The sequence below is a fragment of the Anser brachyrhynchus genome (assembly GCF_964034855.1).
Source record: "Anser brachyrhynchus genome assembly, chromosome: 3".
Classification (NCBI taxonomy): Eukaryota; Metazoa; Chordata; class Aves; order Anseriformes; family Anatidae; genus Anser; species Anser brachyrhynchus.
The window spans coordinates 7,974,763-7,993,079 of record NC_137696.1 but is presented as its reverse complement, the minus strand read 5'-3'; the positions used below and the strand labels follow the sequence as shown (position 1 = coordinate 7,993,079).

Genomic DNA, 18,317 nt, shown 5'->3' with positions numbered 1-18,317 from the left:
GTACTCAGTGTCAATGGCTATCCCTAAAGGCCTGTGATTTCACTCTAAAATACTTCCCCACTATCATGAGTCTTGGGGCTCGCTATTTGAATCATTTCTGTGGGAGCAAATAATAACTTTATGGTTCTTTTCAACATGTTGTATTGGTGTATTTTCCTGATTTCTATGTCAAAAAAATGATTGATTTCTATCAAAACCAAAAATTTGACCTGGCTTTAATCCTGAAGGTGGTACAGTTGCTCTTCCTTAGTTTTCACTTCATCATTGCATCACAGTCAGAATAGCTCTTCTCTCTGGAGTTAAAAACGGTAAAAATTAGCCCTAGTGAGAGACAAGCAGAATTTTTCAAAGGCAAGAAAATTTATCTCCTGCTCTTTGTCTTACAATATGGTGCATTTTAGTGTTTGGAAGATTTAGTTTCCAAGCATCTCATATATATAAATCCTAGTGAACAACAGCTCTCCAGCTTCTTTTTTAGGGCAGTTGAGCTCAGCAACTGCAATCTGCCAGGGAATAAGGGTCAAGATGGAGAAAGCCTTTCCTGTAGCCTTCTGGTGTTGGTCAGGGGTCAGGCTTAGGAAACAGCCAAAGCAAAACAAAGGTTTCTCAGCTCTGTCTCCTCACTCTGTTACACGAGATCATGGCTTTTTCACACGAGGACCCAGATTTTGGGCCAGCCTTGTGTTTCCTCTGCTGTTGCTTATACCAATAACTGTTTTGATAATACAGTTCCTCTTGAGGTTTCTCCTTTTGAAAGATTTATACTTGTTTTAGAAGTAATACAAACACTCCATTTTAGCTTTCAGGAGGCCAAGGCACCTAAAAATCTCAGACTATTCTCTTGCATAATGTTCACAGAAGGAGGTGGGGAAGCAGTGAGGATACAGTTGGCATTTCCATGCTGTGTAGCTACCTGCAAATGCCAGCAAAGATAAGAGGCGCTGGCTTGTGGGAACCCTTTGGACAATTAGTGGTGCTTTTCGGGGCCAGCCCCACTGGAAATGGCCATAATGCAAAAATCCATGTGGCCACCTTCCAATCCACCCATGGGTGGTGACAACAAGAGATCCTGGGGCCCAGTGGGCTTCAGAAGTACCACCTCCACCAGGACATTTCTGCAGCTGAGCTGCCCACTTCAGTCCTCTCCTCAGGTCCCTTGTCAAGGCATTCAGATACTACTTTGATGAGAACTTCCCAGCTGCCTCACTGGATAAACAGACGTGTCAGAGCTCTAACATGCAGGAATACTCTTCACATAAACAGGCAGAGAAAAAAGGGGGGTGAGAAGAGTAAAAGGCACCTAAAGAAATAATGCAAGCAATGATGGCTACAACTGATTTCTTCTTTGTCTCCTTTGATCTTTGGAAATGGGACAACCCAGTTAGGATCACGGATTTCCAGACAGGGCTGTATGCATCTTTAGTAGTGCCACAAAATACATCTGGTTTGCTATTGTTGCCTCCCCCCCAAAAAAGCTGTTATTATGAGATCTTTGGGGGCCAGGAACTCAATTTCCCAGCTTTCAATTAATACTTCAATGATTATACATAAATAATAGTAGTAATAATCATAACAATACCTGGCTTTCCATTATGTTGTACTCAGTCTTTGTGATGCCTCTCTCATGATAAAATCTGTGTATTAAACACATTAATTGAAACTCTTAATAAAACAGATATATTTTCACTTGTATTTATATTCACATAATGATCACAAAGCACTTTACAGAATCAAATAAAGGTAGCTAGCTTGATCCTTATATAGAAGCAAACACCATTGTAGTGCATCTTAGGAGTATATAACACAGCTGTCATATAGACAACTCATATCAAACATACCATATTTTAGGTGGTAGGCTGGCCAAACAGCATCCAAAAAGCTTGTTCTTAAGCTTGTTCTAAACATCTCTAAAGCCATCACAAGGAACATGGCAAGAAGGGACTGGAAGGTCTGGCCTACTAGACTAGAAAAGAAGACAGGAGGGCTGGTGAGCAGTTGTGCCTCATTATCAAGATCCCTGCTTTGGAAGAAAAAAAAAAGTGATGATTTTCCTGGTTTACAAAAATAATGCATGGAAGTCTTGATGAATGCTGAGCAGCCTCCATGGGGTCACTAACAGAGGACAAGGCAAAAGCTGGCAATACATGATTAACATTAAATGATGCCTCCCGAGGTCTGGGAAGGGGTCTCAAAGCTTTGGGCCTTGTAATAGGTAGTTCCAGAGTTAAGAGACAGGCAAAGAGCTTTGTTCCTTCTTGTATAATTGATAAATTACCATTGTTAGCACTAAACAATACTACCAAGCACAGAATGGAAACACGCTAATGCTTTATCCGTCTTAAGCAATTCTGCCCATGTGCTCATACTGTTCTTAAATGCGCTAGATATTTGTTTGACGAAACAATAAGTTTTAGAAAAGAGAAAAATAAGAACTTTAAAGATAATCAAAACCTTGACTACACACTTTACCACCGGCAGCTGTGAATAAGCTTCAGTACTCTTTATTTTTAACATTCCAGATATGTAATTTAATGCAGGTCTAATGACAGTCTCGAACATACCGATTTAATCGAAATTGTTCAAGCTCTGTTCTGTGACAAGGGCTCACAAGCTACCAGCAGGGTTGTCCATTTTCCCTGCTTCTGTAGGGAAAAGAAAAGGGAGGGGAGGGGGACACTCTTGAACTTATGTTGCTATTGATGTGTAATATACAATAAAAAAACAGTTAAATTTCAATTACCCACAGGTAATTATAATTTTATTGTTTGACTGTACTATGGGGATTTTTGTAATTCCCAAGACTAATAATTTTCTATAATTTTACAGGTTGTCAAATAAACTATTAAAGATTATCTTTGAAAAGGATTCTGCAATTGTAAGGACATATCATACTGTTCCTGTACATTATTAGTAATTAGAGATCCCTGGATAGTGAAATATCTGCTCTATATGCTAGCTGCTGGATACCATATTTTCTCACAGCCTCCTGTAATCTTGAACCAAAGCTTTCAAACTTCACATCCATTGTAGTCTGAGTCACGTCCAAACTTTTATTAATATTCACTGAGCACTCATTAAGCAATTCTGGTGTGTTCGATACGTTAAATCCATGCTTCCTGATGGGGAAAAGCAAAGGCTCACAGGTTCATCCCAGTGTAGTGGAAACAAACACAAAAGGACTAATTCTGAGCTCTGTCACCTAATAGGGGTATGGAGCAGAAGCAACATTTATACCAGAGCAAAAGATCTGAATTTTGAAGATATGGCTTGTACAACCAGATAAAATTATACTTCCCAATTTTATCCTAAAAATATGCATAGATGCAAATACGCTAGGGATCAGTAGGGGAGGAATGGGATAGGTAGAGTATCCAGCCCACAAGGAGCAGAAATTTGGGGGCACTCCCTTTTCCTAGTCAGCAAGTACCTTAATTCACTGGGTTGTTCATGAATAGTTCCCTGGCCACTCTCCCTTGTGCACTAGTGCCCAACCTCCCCATCGATAAGGTGAGTAGACAGCAAACTTTCCCAGTTTAGCTGGGAAAAAAACAAAAGGGAACTACACCATCATTTGCTGGTTGATAGCATCCTTCACCTGTACGTACATGTTCAATGAGATATTTATTCAAATCTTTCAGAAGTGTATTCCTAAGGAGGACCAAAGGTGGGATGAGCTGAGAAAAGCAGACCCTGCACATAACACCTAGACACAGGCTGAGAGGGCAGTGAGTGTAAAACCACACGAGGGGATTGGCAGTTGTAGAGATTGTTGATGTCTTGCCTGTGGAGCCATCAAAGGCACAATTTTTAGCTGGCAACATTTTTTTTACTGCAGTTGCCCCAGGAGATAGTCATTATTTGTTTTATTGGCCTCTTGGATTGTTATGTGGTGAAGGCTCTGTGCCGAGGGAAACTTCAACACATTAAGATTTCTTTACAGGCTTAAATCTCTCTGAGGAGAGCGGTTTCAGGACATGAAGATTTTCATGCAGAAAACTTTATGGGTCTCATTTTTTCCCCAATGAATGCCTCCACTCATGACTGGTTTTTTTGACACCCCTAGCCTGGTAGGACACTGAGCAAGAGCATCATCCCACAGCTCTGCCCCACGCTGGACACATCTGCTGGGAAATTTTCACTTTCCTGCTCGTGCCAAGAAGCCTCCGTGGCAGCTGTGACACTCAGTGAGGGATCTGGCGAGGGATTTCCTCACACCAGGGAGAGCTGAGGGTGGGTTATGTTGGTTTTTATGGCGACGTAGAGCTGGTGGAGCAGTATAAAGCAATGGGAGTACAGGGAAGGATTAAGGCCAATGGACTGCAGCTGTCTGCCTCACTCTGGAGACAACTTCAATCCAATCAAATGTATTAAACAAATCTGAGTAACCAATATAGATATACACACTGAGCTCTCTTTTCCAGGGCTTGTCTTACCATCCTGTGCTAGTCCTGCACCTATGTGAAAGTGTGGGAAGAAAGATATTTGAGTTTGGAGAGCTCTTCTGGCATTTTCTTCTCCTGCCTGCCTTGCTGGCTGCTAACTCGTCTCAGCTGAGACTGAACCTATTGCTCCAGATGACTGGCATTTATAATAAATAGACACAAAGCAGAAAATGAAAGCCCACACATGAGGCTAAATATGTACCTGGATAACAGACAATACCATACACAGGTATACATCTCTCTTTCCTTTAACTTTGGTCTGCATTTCCAGCTTAATACATTCTTTGGTGCAAGTGGAACATGTTCTGACAAAGGAATACTGAAAGCAGTTAGAAACAGAATTAATTGATAAAATTTAAGCCTGGCTTTCCTCATGTTTGTCATATGACCGCAAATATTGTCACTCCCATTAATATTAATTAATATAATTATCAATGTTTCTAATCCCTACACATTTTGTCAAAAAGTTACTCTTAGCTCAAGAATATAATTGTTAAGTCATGGAAATGTTAAGTAGCAGCTAAGCAAGTCCAAAGAATTAATAGCAAACTGTAGTTTATCCAAGGATTAGACTTTTAGCAATACATAATCACCCCTCTTCATGTGTTCATCCGCATAAAATAGCTTCCATCCCTCACTACTCTTCTGCCTACTTGTCCTTGCAGTGCACAGTTTTCAAGAGTAAAAAAAAAAAAAGCAAGCGAGGGAGAGAGAAGATAGTAAGTAAATATTCTTTGCAGTTGCACGCTTTTCTTCAAGATAAGTCACTGCGATAAGAGTTATGTGCCCTTAGCTGAAAGCAATGTCAAGGTCAATTATCTCATGCTGAAAGCCCTAATGCAAGATACTTTTGTGATCAGAATAATATGTGTAACATTGCAAAGCCTTTGTTTTAGCATTGAGGAAAGCAAATCCACTCTCTCTAGACTTCCCAATGCATTGTCTTTCATTTTTGAATGTCACGGATTATTCCAACAATATAAAAGACCGACTTGCTGTGCTGTTGCCATTTAGGCAGGTTCTTCTGGTGTGGTACAGCCAGCACTGATGAGTGCAGTGTGGATGGACACTGAGCAGAGCCTTGCCAGCCACCTGCCCGCTTCCACGATGGCCAGTTAGCAGTTCCTGCTTGGCAATAGCATGTCTGCTTCACAGAGCAGTGCTAGGTGGAGCATAAATTAGCTGTTCTGGAAAACAGCCAAAATGCTTTAAAGGCCTTTGTTCTAAGGTGGGGTTTGCTGGTGTTTTTGTGTTTCTTTTTTTTTTCCTGCTAGAGGAGAATTATGTAATCATTTCACTATTAATTTTTAATTCTACGTTGCTGTGCATTATTGCCAACCTATACTGGTTATCCAAAGAGACATAGTGATACTATATGAGCAATACCTGTTAAGAAGACTACTGGGCCACACTATAAAGGAAGCAACAGAAAAGATCTGTTCTTTCAAGTTGTTTGTAGTCATCTGCTGTTGTATAATCATACAGAGTATCACATCAAATAATTATAAACTATATGAGCTAAGAGAAGTTCGTGGAGAATTGCCACAAGTTTTCCTGTTACGCATTTGGGGTTTTTTGCTTGTTTTCGGTCAAGTTTGTTTGTTTGTTTGTTTTTCTATTGGCCAGCCTTGGTAATGAAACATTACTTCAGAGAAATCTTCTGTAAGCAAACTAAATTCATTGACATGGATGAAATTGGCAGCACCACGCTTGCTGCTGGGAAGAACACACATCCTCCCTTGCAAGTTTGGGGCTGGGGGTTCAGAAGAGCAGAGGAACTACAATGCAGCAGCATCACAAGTTTAAATGATGATCAGGTTCAGGACTCAGGTGCACCATCTGTGCAAAGTGCTGTTTGTTTGTTAAAGATCTCTTTCGTTTTCCTTACATCTACCTGCTATTTATATCTGAGGCAATCATTGCGCTACAAGATTAAAACTTGCAGTGGGCTCCCTTTCAGAGAGCATCTTGATTCAAAAAAACTAATGCACCCCCCAAAAATGTCTATCCTTGGGTACTGTACTTTGACAACTGACTCAGCAGAGTTGGACCATAATCCACAGTCCATTGCTAAGGAAACAGCATCTGTGCACCAGGGTAAGAAATATGTACACGTGATTTCTTCTTGCAAGAAAATCATTATCAAAAGATGCTAAGATTCAGACCACTGATAGAGTTAGCCTACCCATAGAGAAATGATTGTATCACCCAATTGCATTCTTCTCACAAATTCTTCATTTCATCTAGGAGAAGGCCAGCCATGAGGGGACAGGAAATCTTTAATCTACTTTTCTCCATTTCTTCAAATATATGGTTCTTATCAACTAGCATTGAACATATGCACCAGAAAAACTTAATGATGTAGCCTCCACTTAATAAAATAAATAGAAACGAAGCACAGACAGTTCTCTGGTGTGAGAGGGATTAATCACAACAAAATATTAAATGAAAGCAAGTCCACAATGCAGTGCTAAAAAGGCAGCATGGCTGTAAATTCAGGAAGAAGAAATCAATTAGATTAAAAAAAAAAGTATTTAGAAAAGTCTACCATCTAGTAACAGAGAATTCATAAGCAAATTTCTGAGCTGCACTTTGCCATTGACTTCAGTGACAGAGGACGAGTTAGAAGGGGACTTCATCTGTTCAGCCCAGTATCTGAAAATTGCCCAGTGCAAAGAAGAATTATGACATTTTTTCTCCTAAATCCCTAATGCTAATTATATATGTATATAAAATTATATATTATTATAAAATCATAAACATTAATAAAATTATAAGATTATATGGCAATTTATTATTAATTTGATTGCTTATTTAGTGTATGAATTATATATAAGTGAACATGCATGAAGTGAATATATATGAGAGATTATTTATATTATTATATAATAGTATTTATTAACAATATTTATCTTTTTGGACAGGTACTACAGACTGCCATAATTTTTTAGACAGCCAAGAGATTCTGGTGGAAAAATGAAAAGTTTTAACCAAATTCTCATCATTTTCAGCTGAATTAGTTTCAAAAAAAGAGAGATGCTTTTTGAGGAAAAGAATTAGACGATTAATTTTGATTTAAAAAAAAAAAAAAAAAAAAAACATAAGAAAATTTCTACCTGATCTCTTCCAAACTGCAATCCTAGTCCTGGAGTATGTCCATGATCATTAGTGAAAAACATACATTTACTCTTCCACATATTCAACTCTTCAATATCTGCAGGAGTTATTCAGGAAAGCACCAAGACATTTGTATTAAGTCCAATAGCACTTTTCCAAATTGCGGTTCTTTCCTGAACTAGGGCCAACATAGGTCAAGTAAAGGAAAAAAAAATACAAACAATAAAGCAATGAAGTAATGAAACCATTTTATAATTCTATGATTTGCCCATAATCTCCCAGCAAATTAGAGATTTAACCTCTCATACAGTAGGCAGCCCTATTTCTCAGCTAACAGTTTCTAGTCTTCTTTCGTGGTTCAGAGAAAGAGAAAGAGACCCTCTCACCACTCTCAAAAGATATGCTCTTGGAGAGCATGCCATGCCAAGACGCAACAGTAGTTCACGTAATGAAAACTCAGTTTGCTGCTTTGGTGAAAACATGAATGTGGTGTCTTACTAAGATAAAGAAGGATGGCAGTGGATTAACTTACATGCAGCCTGTGTGCCCCAGCAGCTATTACATTTTTCCTAACTAGACCCTCTGTAGTATCTATTGCTCTATGAATCACAGTCAAATGCCAACCAGCAATCTAACTCCATCTGCGACTTCCCAGCAAATACACTCTGTCAGGCCTAACAGCGAAAAACTGAGTTTTTAGCCACAGTAATTATTCCTTGCTCTCATCAAAGCAAATGGTGGTGTGTTGTTTTTCCAATGCCATCACCTAGCTGAGCCTACTAAGCTTCACTGAGCTGCTGTAGGTTCAGCTAATACCAGCCCAGCTATACCTACCACTGATATGAATACATTTATCTGCAAGCCCTGCACCTGGGAAAGAAAACAGCTTGGTGGGGACTGGCGTGGGTCCCTTTTTTCAGACTGGGCACTGAAGATGCAGTGATACTTTGCAGAAAGACTCAGTGGTCACTGCTGTGTCCATGGGGATTTTCAAAAGTGCCCCCAACTTGCACCTCTCCTGCCACCACACAAGATGCAACAGCAGCAAGGCAGGATTGTGCTCCCCAGTGTTAGAAACTTCAAGAAATCCCCTTGTACGTGGAAGGTGCAAAACAGCTGTATTTTTGTCACTTACTTCTTAACAGCCAAAAAGTTCTTTTTTTTAGCATATTTACTAATATCTGATGAGGTAAATCTACCTCTCCTGATGTTGTGAGCACAGACACAGGCAAGTCCTTCCCCTTTGCTGAGACTGTATTTATCATTTCAGGAATTAGTTTAATCAAAGAAAAATAATAGATGGAGAAGAGGAGAGCACAAATCAGCATCAAAATCAGCCTTAATAATGGTCCATCTATTTGTGCATCTTGGCAAGAAATCTTGTCACCTGCTGCAGAGGTCCTAAAGTCCTACTGAAATACAGGTTGAAGAAACCTAATTTTTCTCACACTAATTGCAGTAATGCTAATGCATACTTGGAATAGAGCCAGGGTAAGCTGAATGCTGGCTGACAGCAGATAAATATAAATTATATATAAGAAAAACTCTCTGTACCTTTAACTCCTAATTCATTACAAGTCAGCCATCGATCTTTAATTTCTGTGCATGTCACCCACATGGTCAATAAGCTGTGCTGTATCCTATTGCAGAAATACTTCCCAGGGCACCAAGATACCAACAGGGCTTTAGCTATCAGGCCCTGAAACAACACCTTCCTGATGCCTGGGCACAATAAACATATTTTCTTTCTGAAGTTGTTAGAAACGGCAGGTGCTCAGAACTTCTGGAAATCTGTTTCGTTTCCACAATGCTGCACATATTGGGTCCTCTCAACAGAATCGGACTCTTTTAGTGGTTCCATGTTGCTTTGTGTATCAGCAACAATAGAAAGTAACAATGCTAATGTGCCCTAGGCTTCATTGGCAGGGAAGTCTAAAAAGGCTTCCTAGTTGGTCTTGCTTTACATAGCTCTTAGGAATAAAAGAAACCACTCGAGCACATTAAGAAAAAAAAACAATACAAAACACACCACTACTTCCTGCTTAAGCACAGAGCAATCTTTTCCTTTCCATTACAGTATTTAATTAATTTGGATTATCATGTTGCTTCATAGCTTTGGGGAGAAGAAAAAACAAACAAACAAACAAAAACCAACAATAACAAAACCCACACAAACAAACAAAAAAAGTTCCTGAATTCGCCGTCACCTTTGGTTGGGAGATTCTGTTCCTCTGTTTATTTGAGATACTTCTTTCCATCTAGTACACCATCATGTTTCAGTTCCTGAGAGCTATAGATATTTATTCAGTGCCCTTCTATCTTGGCCATCATAAATAGCTCTCTGATAACAAATCGCACTCGCTGAACATCATTTGCTACCAGAAAGGATCTTCAAGAAGCACATGCACTGTGATATAGGATATCTCCTGCTTTGTTATGAATGCAATAAAGAGTTTTACAAAATCAGTTTCCTTCCATTTAGAGGATAAGTATATGTCATTTTAGTAGTTTTACCACTTCTTATTGCCTGTCTGTTTATGCTTCATACTTAGAGAGTCACTGCTCCCTTGCTCTTCAAATGAATACTACTACTAAAATATATAGATGATATGTGCTTATTGAAAGATTCAAGGATTTCAGCTGTCAATAGAGGCTTAATTATCTGCTGGTGGATGCTCAGATACCATAATGATGGCTGTTGTATAAAGCCAGCATATAAGAGCCCACTTGCAGCTCGTTATATGCCCTGATCCAGAAATTCAGGAAAAAAAGAAAGAAAAAAAAAACAAAAAACAAACAAACAAACAAAAAACACAAAATGTAAAAACGTAAAGCATAATATTAACTTACATCCTGCTTCCTTATGTCATAACCCATCATGTAAAGGTATGTTTTTTCATGTCATGTCATGCAGTACATGATGCAATGCAATGTCACACTTCAGAAAATATTACTAAGCGAGAACTGATACTTGTTATCAGTTTGGAATATGAGTCTCTGATCCAAATGTATAGTGGCTTTGGCTGATGGGAAGGGATCAAACTGAAACGAATGTTGGGCAAATGCTTTTCTTCTCTGGCTTGGCCAGTAGATGTCCATTTGTCAGTTTTAGGTCCAATTGGAATTTCTTTGTTTCAAGTGCTTTCTCTTGTAAGAGAAATAGCAATTTTATGGCAAGCCAAGTACTGAAAAAAAACCCTTAGAAATACATAATAAATGTATATTAGTGAGACAGAAAATTGGAAAATGGCCACCTGCCAGCAGCCACATAAATTTTGGAGGCAATGCATTTTTCTGCCATTATGCATTATCACAGGAATTGCAAATATTTATTAAAAGTATTAAAATGGTGAGAATGTTAAATGTTTCCTTCAGTAGTGGAAATTCACATTGCCACACAGAAGATAGGATATTCTGATACAATGTTTATTAAAATGACTTCATTTTATTAGGCTGTCATACACAATAAATGTGCAGGTACAGTTAACAAAAGATCTATTGTGGATATGGGAGATTTGTGAGTAACACTTCAAAAAAATAATCTCTTCTGAACTCTATTCATATAAAACGCATACTACAAACTTTCATTAACTTCCTTAGAACCAATTATTTTCTGAGCTTATTTTCTTTTTCTGCCATCCCACCATATTTTGCTAGTCGATTTGTTTGCTTACATTTTAATGCTTAATGGGATTAAATGCAGTTTATCTTTAATTTATATATGAGTGAGCTGAGTGTATACTCTACATGTAGCAGGCAACAAAATACTGCGATTCTTTTTGGGTTCATTTACAGGTCTAAACATGAATGACTATAATATACTGGGACCCTCGTACCTTTTCATCCATGAATAAAACATTATTAAAGATTGGTGGAGAGTTCCATAATATTGATTGAGAAGAAAATCACATTCCAGCTTTGCCCACATTTTCTGCTAGGATTAATCAGTGATTAGGTTTATAAGGTTCTCTTAACAGTAAGACACGGACACAGCAAACACCAGTGACGTCCCATAGCTCACGGGACAACTTTTCTGGTCAGCTTTGCTGGACATGAGCCCTTTTCAGGAGGTTCTAAACACTGATGGGGGAGTCCTACCCCTATGCAAACAGTTGCTTTGAGCAAGTGAAGCGCTTGGGTCTGTGAAAAGCAGCTGAATAATCATCTCTCAGGACAGACTTAGAAAACAGCTGGATTAGAAGAGGATATCTTGAGATACTTTATAAGTCATAAGATTTGTGATGAGATTGGTGATAGTGGTGGAAAACAACACTACTTCTGTTCTCAGTGGTTTCCTGAATCAGCAGTGAAAGGAAGGAGACTAGCCATCACCTTCTCAACTGAAAGTATCGTCTAAGTTGCTTTTTAAGATCAGGTTTTGGCAGAAATTAGCAGAGAAATAAGAGATCGGTACTGTTTTTTTTCTTATGCTAGGGTTCTTCAATTCCTTATAGTCCATTATGTAAGAATTGTGATTGGAGTACATTTATTAGATGGAGGGTGAATAGATCAAAGTTATGAGACCCCAGATTTATGGGGAGCCTTATGCAAGAAAAAAAAAAAAGCTTGTCTCCGGAAAGTAAGATTTCAGAAATAAAAGATTTTTCTCTCTGTTCTTGTATGGTGCAATTTTATTCCTTTCTGACAAACACAGCAGGGGTGGGAAGGGGACGAGTAGCTTTCATGAAAAATAAAGCTTTGTCTTGATCCAGACACTTTATATGAGTTTGTGAGATATTAGAAGTGGGATTTGACACAAAATGTGTACAGTGGAGAGAAACTTTGGCCACCTCAAAGGCAGAGAAAAAACTGCTGTTGACTTCTGTGGGGGCAGGTGTAATGCACCCACCTCCACTGCTGCAGCTGCTTGACCAATCCTGCAGCTCAGAAACCAGACCTGAGACTTGCTGAGCCCAAAGCACTCGTGTAATTCAGTCAGTGCTAAAAGTGTAGTCAGCATTTCAAGCAATGCAAAACCATTTGCTTGGCCAACCTTATTTAATATGAAGCATGTTTTATCTTGATTTAGGTTGTTGTTGTTCTTTAATTAAAGAAATTATGGGAGGTCATTCTCATTAGTTTAGAAGAATCCTCACAGAAGGGGGTTGCACTGATTTAACCTCAGAGTAAACTGGCACAATTTTTGCATGTAAATAGGATTTAACACTGGACACTTTGTGAACAGTCCAACTCTTAACTCATGACATTCAAGGAATAATTGGAATACTGACTGGAATAAAAAGATAATGTCAGTAAGCTGGGGTTGGGGTCTTTCTATGAAATTTGTCAGATGATCCATGGTGGCAGCCCGGAGCCACCAGAACACCGAGACGGGGACACCATGGACTTTCTGCTATGGGCAGTCCAAGCAATACTCCCCGTCCCTGTGTGATGACATGAAGAGGTATTGTACCCAAATCTCATTGCTCACAGCTGGCCAGGTGAGAGGCTAACTCAGAGGGACAGAAATTGGGCAGCAAGAGAGGAAAGCAAGAAGTTTCCTGACCAGCCAAGGAAGTCACGCCCTGGGGCTGGAGTATGGCACAGGTGCACAGTGATACAGAGGCCACCACTGCCATGGAAAAGATTTGCCATGCAAAGAAAAAAAAGAAAAAAAGAAAAGGTAGCAGCATGAGAAGTGCCAACTATGAACAACGCTGTCTTTAATTGGTACCACCGAGGGCTTTGTACAGTCGGCATGCTTTTGGTGTTTATAATAGAATCCCCAAATTCAAATGATCTGAAGGGCATCTGACTGTTTTACATTAATCACAAGCTATACAGCAGAGGCTGAGAGCAAGTGGGCAGATACCCTGGTGTAGTAGCACTAAGGAGCTCTCATTATAATCATCCTGCCAAATCAAAAGAAAAACCCTAAGGCTCCTAATAAAGGAGACCACTGGACTAAACAAATTGAACAAGTAGCTAGACATGCATGAGCTTAAAACTACTGGTGTCAATCAGATCTGAGCCACTTACTCTGCTTGGTACTCTACAGCACACGCAGACAAAACGCAGACACAAAGCACCATGTACGAGCACCCAGCCTAGCGAGGAGCATGCTGACATACAGGTGCTAGCACAAACCTCCGGTGCCAGGAAAACAGGTACAGATGCGGTTTATAAAAGCACCTTCAAGATGTCGTTGTTGTACCACTACCAAAACAGAAACAGCACTAAGTGAAATATGCAGTATGTATGGAGATGTCAATCCTTGCCAGAATGTGTGAGCAGGAGGCTATCTGGACAGGCTTTTCTGTCTTGGTAGGGTTGGGTGTCTTACATCCCTTGGTTCCGGTTTAGAAGATACAGAAGAAAGATCTTGCACCTCATAAATTTGAGTGCCTTTAGCTCAGGAAATACATGCAGTACCCTGAAAGCCCTATGCACTTGTCACCTTCCTACACCTGCTGATGGAAGTTATTATATGCTGTACTGGAAGGAAAAAAATTAGTAAAAAGGTTGGTCATTGCTCTCTGAAAAGATGCAGTTGGCACTAATGAAAGATATCCAGAAATGGGAGGGAAAGACAATTTTATATTTAGAAGCAACATACTATATGTTGGTGTTTTTAAGACAAATGATAGCTAGACTCCATTAGCTATCACCCCTTCTCAAAAGCAATCAGGCAGAAACCAAGATTTTGATGTACTCCCTCCGAACTCAAAAAGAGGCTGTGCACAAAAGTACTGAAGGAGGAAAAAAGCAATGAAAATGATTATGGTCAGTATTTAGTGCTGGAGTCAGGGGAGATGGAAAAAAAGGACATTTAGATTGGGAACAAATGGACAAGGGATGCACCTGAGGAATAAGGAGAAGGTATCAAGAAGCGAGTGTTTTTATGAAAAGAAAATGCCCTTTGAGTCATTAGTGCATTTGTCGCTGTAAGAACGGATTGCTAAAACACTGTTAATTTTTTAAGTATTGGGAAATTTTACCTACCAGGACACCGTCATCATCGTCACACTGCTAATTGTTGCGAGGGTGCTGGTTGCTGTCAGGCTGTCACCACCCGAGCAGCAGCTGCACCTCTGTGCAGATGTTGCAGCAGCCATGGAGGAGGCAGAACCAGGGCTCCCCTTACACAGCCCTCTTGGTGCCTATTGAAACTGGAAAGCAAAGTTTTGAGAGATTATTATTTTTAAATGTAATTTTTACTTTTTTAGTTCATTCTTCTTTTTCCTTTTTTTTTTTTCTTCTTCTTCTATTGCTTCCCTCTTTTATTTTTTTCTTTCTGCTCTACACTGTAATAAATCAACATATAAATGTACTGGATTATTTCCACCTGGAATGTAGGAAGACAAATAGTAGAGAAGATCAGTTTGGTCATTTACCATATTGGTTTAGCATGGTAATACTTTTTTTTTTTTCGTTTCTCATTTCAAAGCTGTAAACAAATGCTGCAAGAACTGTTCAAATGCTCCCTACCTAAGACAAGGCCTTGTACAATGAAAACACTGAATTCGGTTTTTGAACACCTAATTGCCCCTTCTTTACGTTTTCATAGGAACAGAACAGAATTTTGGATTAGCCCGAAATTTGAAACTACATTTTTCCCAAGCAGCAAAACCAGATGTACCCTTAGCTATGTTAAATCACAAACATACACACATGGAGATGCAGAAAATGCACATGAAATATGAAAAAGCATTCCCTTCAGGCAGAAGATAAACAGCCCTACTACAAATTAGCTCTCGGCCCCGTCAGGTGTGAATCTCTCTTGTCAATACGTACCAAATTCCCTGAGATAGAACCACATGGTCATGAATTTTATTTCTCTCCTGCTTAATTCCTAGTACCACTCTCCCTTGTGGATTTACTCAGGGATGATTTACAGTGGGAAAGGTGACATTAAACACGTCATTGAGCATGCAAAGATGCTGCACTCAAAGCAGCATATGCTTGACTTTGTTAAAAGATGAATGCTGTCAACTCCACAGTGCCCACCAAGATCTGGCCTCCTTTTTCTTCCCAACAAACTTTGAGGAAGATGCAGACACGAGTCTTGACACTGAGAGAAATAAAAGTTAATGTATTCATGACATGATTTCACTTGCAGCCTGATTTAGCAATGTCTTGTCTAGTTTGGATCTGCTGTTGCTTTTCCTAATTTACTCATTGCACAAAGAAAATAAATAAATAAGTGTACTATAGCCTTATTTATCCTTCTTTGGACATTTCTTTACCAGGCAGATGGTCAATTAAGAGCACTAAACAATGACACTGTTTTCTCTGTAAACATTTTTTTCTAATAGCCTAACAAATGAGAATCTGTGCTGCCATACTGCTGAATACCATCTTGACTTTCTAATTACAAAGAACTGTGTCTTGATAGTAACAATTACAGCTGTAACAATGATGCTGGTACTTGAACAATATAGTTGGAGGCAAAGTGCTTATCGGAATATTCACAAATAAAGGCTTACATTTATGCCAGAGCTGGAGATGGGAGGTTAAACAGTTGGGGGTGGGGAGGTGTAGAAGAAAGGTTGAAAACATTGGTTTAGTAGCTACAGATGTGAATTTGAATCCAATTACATGAAAGGCAGGGGAAAAAAAAAAAAAGCACATGAAAAGATGCTGTTTCCTTCTGTTTGGCTAATCAATAGGTTAAAGGGTTAGTAAAATTAACATGCTAATAACATTCATTTTGCTATTTATGTACCACTCATAGTATTTCCAGTGAATTATGTCTTGTGAGTAATGTACATACTGCTATACGAGCTTTCCCCTTTTTTGTCCAGAATGGTAAAATGGTCAGTATTTTTTTTCCCAGTGTGATGGAAATTGGCTTCTCAAGTCTGTTACTTGCCATACCTTTCTTATTTAATTTGCTTAGATCTAACCCCTACAGGGTTTTGGTTTTGTTTTTTTGTTCATCCTTTTTTTTTTTTAATGAAAAATTCCCAATACGCCAAAGAAAAGGGATAACATTGTTCCTGAGCTCACCGCTGATCGCCACCACTGCTGTCCCAGGGGTCCATGTGACCTCCAAAGACTGGCCTTCACCCCCATCTGCATCCCCAGTGCCGCTGGCCCCTCGCCCCTCGGTGCTGCCCCACTCCAGCAGGCAGGATGGATTCACCTTCTCCGCTCCTGCCCTCGCTCCCATTCCCATTGCACTCCACCCCCTCCCCAAGCCATCATTTAGCCCACACTTATTAATCAGTGCACATAATTTGTCTCTAATGCTGTCAATTTAAGATGGCAACCTGACTTTTTTTTGGAGGGGGCAGGGTCAACAATTTAATGAATCTCGTCTGCATTTTAATTCAGACCTATAATCTGCCTCTGGCAGTTTTCTTAGACACGTTTAACATTTTCCAGGATTTTCTTTCATCAAACCCAGTACAATGGGATGTTTACCTTCCTGCCTTGGACATCTTCAGTACAGGGTAAGTCCCATGCAGACCTACCTTAATCAAACTGGGACATAGACTAAATCGACTGATCTAGCCTTCCAAGGGTTTTCCTGGGGCCACGCACAGCACAAGGAATGAGCAATTTGGGGCTGCGCCATCCCTTTTCTGCACAGCTTGGTGCACAGTTGTAGGCACCAAACTCCAGACTTCGTGACTTAGTGCCCCTATGGAATAACTTTTCCTCACGATTTTCCTTTTGCTCTTTCTACAGGGAAGTATGCCAGGAAGAAAAAAAAGTTAGCAGGAAAGGGAGGTGCAGAAAATTCAGTCCTACTGATGAATCCTTCAGCCACAGTGTGGATGAGTTTGTCTAATTGCTGTGGCAGGAGGTGGAACCTGATTGAGCAGCTCGGTGGACTTCCCTGGGTCAAAATAAATAAAACTCCCCAAACGAGAGCCTCTCGATCACCATGTCAGATGTAAACAGAATAGACTTTGTTATTAGGAGTGATGTGACTTTGCCCGGGCGAGCGTCACGGTGACAGTAGCTCCTTTCTGAATTTCAGTCAGCCGTTGTCATTTGCCTTGACAAAGCGGGAAGTTAATGTATTCACGGCATTACTGCACATGCATCTGCAATTCACAGCATATTGTATTGTTTACCCCTGCTCTTTTGTAGTAGCGCATGTAGTAATTTGCCTTCTAGCAGCAGAGAATTCCTCAACTTAAAAATTTTACCCTCATTTTATTTACCCTTAATAGAAAAACAACACTCTCACAGCCTTGCCGCCGCTGCAAATACTGCACTTTGCAGCATCAAAAATAAAAAGAAGTCGTATTTCACATTTCAATCAGAAGCATCTTCACTGTATTTTTATGCACATCCTTCATCTTTCTCTACCACACGTTATTTTCTCCCTTTTAACAGACACTCGGATTATTTTTGTGTGTTCTGGACAGTTTTTAAGCAGCATGAGAAGGGGTATTTCTGCAACGTACCTGAGTACTGATAGTAACAGCAGAGGGGTTTTAATCTCCTGAATTATCTTCCACTGCTGGTATTTTTGTGTGCCTGCACAACACGGTGTTTCCAGGGCATCGACTCTGTCATGGACTTACAGCAGCTCCAACGGAGTGGCTTTTGAGTTTTTGGTGAGCAGGTGAATTATCTGTCATTTAATTGATTTATCACTCACATTCATTATTGTCCCTTACTGTAAAACTCTGCCGGATTCAGATGGCTGTCCTTACCACCTATGGCCCCAATTGCCATATCATTAAAAGCCAATAAGTGTACACCAAAACTATGCTTCAAGACAGTTAATAAAATAGGATAGAAGACCAAATTTCTGTATCCAAAAATACTCCAGGTAAAGCGTATTTTTTAATGATGGAT

The 18,317-nt window shown here is 39.6% G+C and overlaps 1 protein-coding gene across 1 annotated transcript in view; it reads right to left on the bottom strand.

Annotated features, from left to right (window-relative positions):
* The window catches only part of LOC308193341 (uncharacterized protein), a 90,294-nt gene that overhangs the window by 8,039 nt on the left and 63,938 nt on the right, over positions 1 to 18,317 (bottom strand). Inside the window, exons 12-13 of the mRNA XM_080587942.1 lie at positions 14,502 to 14,668; positions 210 to 2,642 (exon numbers count right to left, since the gene is read on the bottom strand). The gene's annotated coding sequence lies outside the window, so the exon portion shown is untranslated. The remainder of the gene's footprint in view (positions 1 to 209; positions 2,643 to 14,501; positions 14,669 to 18,317) is intronic.